Source organism: Gracilinanus agilis, unplaced genomic scaffold (assembly GCF_016433145.1).
Source record: "Gracilinanus agilis isolate LMUSP501 unplaced genomic scaffold, AgileGrace unplaced_scaffold50182, whole genome shotgun sequence".
NCBI lineage: Eukaryota > Metazoa > Chordata > Mammalia > Didelphimorphia > Didelphidae > Gracilinanus > Gracilinanus agilis.
This window is the reverse complement of record NW_025384891.1, coordinates 5,065-11,907: the sequence shown is the minus strand read 5'-3', so window position 1 is coordinate 11,907 and position 6,843 is coordinate 5,065. Positions and strand designations below refer to the sequence as shown.

The window sequence follows — 6,843 nt, the reverse complement described above, 5'->3', positions numbered from 1 at the left end:
TCTTTCTTTCTTTCTTTCTTCCTTCCTTCCTTCCTTCCTTCCTTCCTTCCTTTCTTTCTCCATACAATAACAATTTGAATAGAAACTTTGAAAACTATAAAATGAGCAATAACAGATTTCGAGCATATTCTAGAGGAAAACCACACAATATTAATGAAACAGGTCCATCGCCCTAAGACAGCTCCACAAAGATGAATCCTTCTTTACTGAAAAGGAAGCAGAGAAGGTATAAACATTCTCAGAAACAAGATGCTTCCATATCCTTTCACTTAGTGATCTCATCCACTTCCATGGTTTCAATGATCTTCTCCATGCAGATGACTTATATTTGTCTAGCCTTAACCTCTCCTGACCTCTAATCTTGTCATCTCCAACTGTGTTGGACATCTCAAACTGGATATTCCAGAACATCTTAAATTCAAAATGTCTAAAACTGAATTCATTATTTTTTCTCTAAACCCTCCCGTCTTCCTCACTTCTCTAATCCTGTCGACGGTACCACCTCTTTCTGACTAGGCTCATTGCTTGGGTTTCATCCAGAAAGAAAGAATGTGCTGAGGTTTCCGCACACTCATGGCTGGTTCTGCTAGCCCAGGGGTCAGCAACGTATGGCTCTCGAGCCATATCTGGCTCTTTTGAGGGCCAGAGAGGGCTCTTTCTGCAGGAGCCATAAAATCCATTTTTTTCCAGGCGCTGTTACAGGAGCGGCACTGTGAGCACTGGACGGCTCTCACGAAATTACATTTTAAAAAATGTGGCGTTTATGGCTCTGGACGGCCAAAAAGGTTGCCGACCCCTGTGCTAGGTGGAACAAGGCCTGGGCCCCAGGTTGTCACGATGTCATCATTCTCAAGCCTCTCAAGGGGCCGTAAGGTGGTTCTATCAGCCCTGGGCATGCTGGCAGCAGGAGGTGCAGGGCTTGCTGCGGCCCTGCACACTGCTGTAGGTGCCAGTGACCTAGAGCTGCACCCACCAAGCTACCCTGGTCTCACTGAGGCTACCTCTCCGCCTTGGACCATAGCAGCATGCACCAGGGCTTTCGGGTCTATAAGCAGGTGTGCTCTTCCTGCCCCAGCATGGACTACCTGGCTTATTGCCATTTAGTGGGTGTGTGCTACACTGAATCAGAGGCCAAGGCCCTGGCAGAGGAGAAAGAGGTTCAGGTGGCCCTAATGAAGATAGAGAGATGTTCATGAGGCCAGGGAAGCTTTCTGACTGTGTCCCTCAGCCCTACCCCATCCCTGAGGCTGCTCAGGCTGCCAGCAAGGGGCAGTACCCAGACCTCAGGTACGTCATCTGAGCCAGGCACAGCAGTGAGGATTCTGTCTTTCCCTGCTCACGGGATACTGTGACCCACACAGTGGAGTCTCCCTTCAAGAGAGCCTTCCCTTCAATGCCTACTTCTCTGGCCAGGCCATTCCCATGGCATCCCCTATGGACAAGGAGACCATTGAATATGATGATAGCGCACTGGCTACTATGGCACAGGTAGCAAAGGACATGTGTACCTTCTTGCATTGGGCATCTGAACCGAAGCATGATCTCAAGAAGCTGCTAATGTTTGGCTTGCTGATCCTCCTCGCCACTACCATGAAAAAAGGCACAAGTGGTCAGTGCTGAAGGGCCGGAAGCTGGCATACTGGCCCCCCAAGGGATCATGTCTTCATGTAGACATCTTCTCCCCACTATTGGGCTTAATTCACCTCTGCCCTGCCTGACACATTTCATCTGTCCTCGGCATGGTCAGCCTGGCCATCAGGTGCAGCCTAGTCTGACCACTTCTCTTGGATGGGCAAGAGTGGGGATAGAGCAGAAGAACTGGCTTGGCCCCACCAGCACTGCCAGCCTCTCCTCTCTCCTCCACCAGAAATAAAGTAAGTTTCTCAATGTGAAATGGGCACGCGCGCGCGCGCGCGCACACACACACACACACACACACACACACACAGAGCATTTATTAAAGACTTCTTGGGTGTCCAAGTGTTGGGGGTACAAGCAGAAAAGCCACTGAGAAACCTCCCCAAACAACACACAGGTGAAGAGGTGAATCGCTCCCACTGAGAAGAGCCGAATGAATCCGGGCTATGGCCTTCACACAGGAAGGCGAAAAGCTTTGGGTCCTGGGACACAGCAGAGCAAGAGGACAGTGCTTCTTGGACACTTGGGTCCGCCACACTAAGCACTTCTTTCCTCCCAGATGAGCAGAAGTCAGCTCAGCCAGAGGGAGGAAGGAAGACCTTCAGCTCTGTTCCCCGGCAGAAGAATGAAGAGGAGAAAATGTTCAGCAGCACATCTCCTTCTCTTCTTCCAGGTAGTGTCTGTAACAGCTGGCTGGCTGCTTTAGCTCATCATGAATGTCATGGTTGGGCTCAGACAAGCAAATCCCAGGCTTTCTCATACTTGGTCATGATAAGACAAGCCTGCTCACATCGGAAGGGTGCCATAGCATTCTTCTAATCGATGGCCAAGGCTTGCTCGCCCTATACCAGGGTCCAGGTGGGTCGGTCCAACTTGAGGTAAGCAAAGGACAGGTTAAGGAAGACCAGCAGCTTGGCACTCTCTATTTGACCCCGTTCCCCAGGGTGAAAAGGCCTGCAGCAAAGAGTCAAGGAGGCCCTTTTATACTTCTCCTCGGCATCATGGAAGCAGTTCTGGCAAAAGAGGTAGTTGCCAAATTCTCCTTCTGTGGCTGCCACCTTCTGCACCATCTCCAGTGGGAACATCTCCCGCAGCTTTGCAGTGCTCAGCAGAGTCCAGGAAGTTGTTCTTTCTCAGTCCCTATAGCCAATCTGTTTCCAAGCCCTGTTGTTTCTACCTTTATGACATCTCTCTTCCATGACCCATTTTTTTCATTCACAAGACACCACTTCATGCCTCGATTATGTCAATAGCCTGCTGATCGGTCCCTACTCCAATCCATCCTGCCCTCAGCTGTCAAATTGGTCTTCCTAAGGTACAAGTCACTCCCTTCTAGTTCATAAACTCCAGCAGCTCTCTGTGAACTCCGGAATCAATATACAATCCTTCTTTTCTAGCTCCTTACCTCTCACCCCTTCCATGTTATGCAGTGACACTGGCCTCCTTGTTCCTGAGAGCCCTTTTCCCTCCTCACCTCCACTTTCTGGTTTTCTGGCTTCCTTCAAATGTTGGCTACAGTCCCACCTTCTACAAAAAGCCTTTCCCATAAACGCCTTCCATCTGAGAGCCTGTTTGGCCAGAGCTGTATGCACATTATCTCCATGCTGAATAATTAGCTCCTTGAGAACAGCAGGGCTTTGGCCTTTCTCTATACCCTCAGCACTCAGCACAGTGCCTGGCACATAGTAAAAGCTGAGTAAATGCCCATTGACAACATGTCTCAGCTTGATTAGACTTGCCCCTAATCACACAGTGGCAGGACAACTCCCTTCTTCCCAGTGCCAAGGCCAGTTCTCCCTTTTCACCACATTGCCTTTCCCATACTGTTGGGGAAAAGGGGAGCAAATAGGGCTGGCACGCTTTAGAAGACTATCATTGGTCTGTCCTTAGTGACAGAATGAAGTCCCCTGTGAACTGGAATAGGCAGCTTCATAGGCCTGGGAAAGGAGCAGAGAAAATGTGTTAGGTCATTAAGAGCTAGAAAGCATTTTATCAAAAATTTTCCCCAGGGGACCTTAAAGGTAACATGAGGCTAAATGCCTCAAATGATCTGTTTTGGAACTGCCTAGAAAAAAACCAGAAGACTTGCTGAGGAGCCAAAGATTTCAGGAGTTGACGAGCCCGGAGTTTTAGAGCAAAACAACTCTTTCCCCAAAGGCTCTGCTGACTCTGCCAAAAATTCTCCAAACCAATATATTCCTCCCTGACAGCAACTCCCTTGCCTATGTGGATCCTCCCATTAGAATAGAAACTCCATGAGGGCAGAGGGCCTTCTCTTGTGTAGTTACATAGCACAGTACTTGTCATAGGCAGCACTTAATGTTATAAATTCTTTCATTCAATTGTCTCAGTTTAGAGAAAACACAGGGGGATCTCTTGGTTCAAGGCCCTGCTCACAGTCCCCTACTCTTCTCCATTCTCTCTTTAAGTACATCCCAAATCAGGGTCCACACACACACAAAAAAAAGTCCTTACCTTTGGTTTTAGAATTAATACTATGTATCAGGAAATGGGGGCCAAGTGACTTGCCCAGGGTCACACAGCTAGCAAGTGTCTGATGTCAGATTTGAACCTAGGATCTCCTGACCCAAGGCTAGCCTCTTTATCTACCGAGCCACTGTTAAATTTAGGTTTTATGCTAAATATGAGAATTCTAAAGTAATATTGTGGTCACCAATTTAAAAATATTACAGCTTAAGTCAAAATGACTTTTAGCAGCTTTATTTACAAAGAGGTGGAAAAATGTAAAGACACAGAAAGTACTGCCTAGCTACAAATACCCTAAATTTAATCCCATTGTCTTCGGACCGCAAATGTGAATCCTAAATCGAATCTTACCAGAATCCAAAGTCCTAATTAGTAAACCGAAATCCAAAGAGCCAGGAGATGCTGAAAAATCCGCCAAGAACTTTTAATGGGCATGAGGTTAATACCACCAAGAATCTCACCAGAACTCATGCTAAAGGGAGTGTCCCACCAAAGCACCAACAAGCAGAGAGGGTCTCCTCATTGAAGAACCAAGGAAGGAATCCCTCCACTCACCACAGCAAGCCAGAAGCAAGATCCAGGGAAAGGGTCTCCTCCTCCAGTCCAGCTCACCAACACAGAGAGAATGAATCAGTCCTCAGGCTGGCCTTTTTAAAGTAGTTTTCTCCACATCACTTCCTGTTGCTCCCCCACTTTAGGGGAACCAATCACAGTCTTTTAATTTGCCTACCACTGTCCAAGGTGGGGGGGGCAGTGACCTTTGGAGGTGTGAGCTTACTCTTGTAAGTGACTTAGAACTCTCTTACTTGGTGTCAAGTAGGGGTACTTTAAGTTCTTTTAAACAGACAAGGGGAGAGTTAATCCCATCTTCACACCACCTAGTTGTCCTGTGTGCCACTCTTCTGAAGACCTTCATTCCGAGGCAGCACACATAGGATGACATGATCCACTTCTCACTTCTGGCCTTCTTAAGTCCATTCTGCTTTTTTCATTTTGAGCCCAGCCTCGCTGACTGGTGGTAGGAGTTCAATGAGTCAAGCTAACAAGCATTTTTTAAGCCCCTACTAGACTCACAATCCATCTTTTGGAAACCCATCTGGTAGGAAAGAACTTGCCTTACTCTGTGCAGCAATGGAGGGGGAAACTGGTAGTAACAGGCTAGTTCCAAGGAGACAGACTTACACTTACTATAAAGAAGTTTCTGTCCATGAGTACAGCTCATGAACGAAATGGCTCATGGCAATGTTCACACAGAAGCTACCTAGCCAAGGACAGGGGGGCTTTTCCTGAGAAAATTCCTGCCTGGGTGAGAGAGTGGATGAGATGGCCTTCCTCCAAGGTCCCTTCCTCTCCAAGAGGAGAGGACCTTGTTTCTCTTCCAGGTTTCCTGCCTTTCTTTTGTGTATATGATAGGATGTGGGGGGGAGGGGCGCGCAGGAAAGCCAAAAAAAAAAAAGGACAGAGAGAAGAGAGAGAGATAAAGGTTAGGCTTTGGAGCAGGCAGGGCTTTTCAGCCTTTTGGGGCAGCAGGCTGGTCAAGTCTGTGCATCCCTTCTCAGGATAATACCTTCAAATGTATAAATATAAAATTCAGAAGATTACAAATTGAACCACTTATATTAAAATAATTTTCAAAATATGACACAAATTCACAGATGCCAGGTTAACCCCTTGCTTTAGTGTAATCGTTTCAGTATGCAGTAGGCTTTGAGGATTTAGACTTCAAGTGTTCATCTATAGTTTCCTCATTTTTTAGCTACTAAAAGCACCTTGAAAATGTAAATAATTGAGGCAGCTAGGTGGCACATTGGATACAACACCAAGCTTCGAGTCGAGGTCCTGGGTTCAAATTATTTGCCAAGCCCTTGCCCTTCTGTCTTGAGTTGTTAACTAAGACAGAATGACAGAATGTAAGAGTTTGAAAAAAGAAAATGTAAATAATTTAGCCCTTCAATCTGTATTTAGTTTGTACTATTACTATCAGAAGTCAGAAAAGTGGTAAAACCTTTTTCTCTCCTGTATTTGTGGCATAGGCTAGTTTAGGCTAAAATCATAAGCAAAAGGGACCAAAGAAAGGGGGTGGAATTCCACAGAGATTATTTCTGTCCTGGTGACCACAGTTATACTTGAGGGTGGGGGAAAGCAGGAAATAGTAGGACATCGATAAGCCCAGTTGCTATACTTGTATATATTCAAGGTTGTACCCACAGCTTCGTATCTCTGTCAGCAGAGGCAGATTTTAATATCCCTGACCTTAAACCAAAAACTGTTCTGCAGAATCCAAATCTAAGATAACTGAGGAATATCTGTTTATTTTGCTGTTTATAAAAAAGCAAATCTGGCCAGCACTGGATACTCCATATTTATCAAATGTTGAGACTGGTAGAGATCCGTGTTTCATTTTTTTTTTTTTAAATGCAATGGAAGTACATTTCATGATTAGACCTACTTACCTATGGTTAACTATGCTAGTTCTTCCAACTCGGTGCCTTTCAGGGCTTCCTTCTATTCTCATCTGAGATACTAGTTTATCTTTTTCTGCACTGGAGTCTTGGAGTTGGTTTTAGTTCTTTGCTAACTGAAACAATAAGCTTCAAACAATGGGACTTCTAGCCTGGGATCCTTTGAAACCCTGAGGAGTTCCTAACCCTCTGATTAGCTTTCCCTTTATTTCTCCTTCCTTAATACCATCTACTTTCTCAAAGTGATATATTCTCT

General features: G+C 46.0%; 2 pseudogenes; one reads left to right on the top strand and one right to left on the bottom strand.

Annotated features, from left to right (window-relative positions):
- Positions 1 to 805: 805 nt before the first annotated feature.
- On the top strand, positions 806 to 1,718 carry LOC123255699 (annotated as a pseudogene).
- A 563-nt stretch (positions 1,719 to 2,281) lies between these two features.
- LOC123255697 lies at positions 2,282 to 3,976 on the bottom strand (annotated as a pseudogene).
- Positions 3,977 to 6,843: the final 2,867 nt, after the last annotated feature.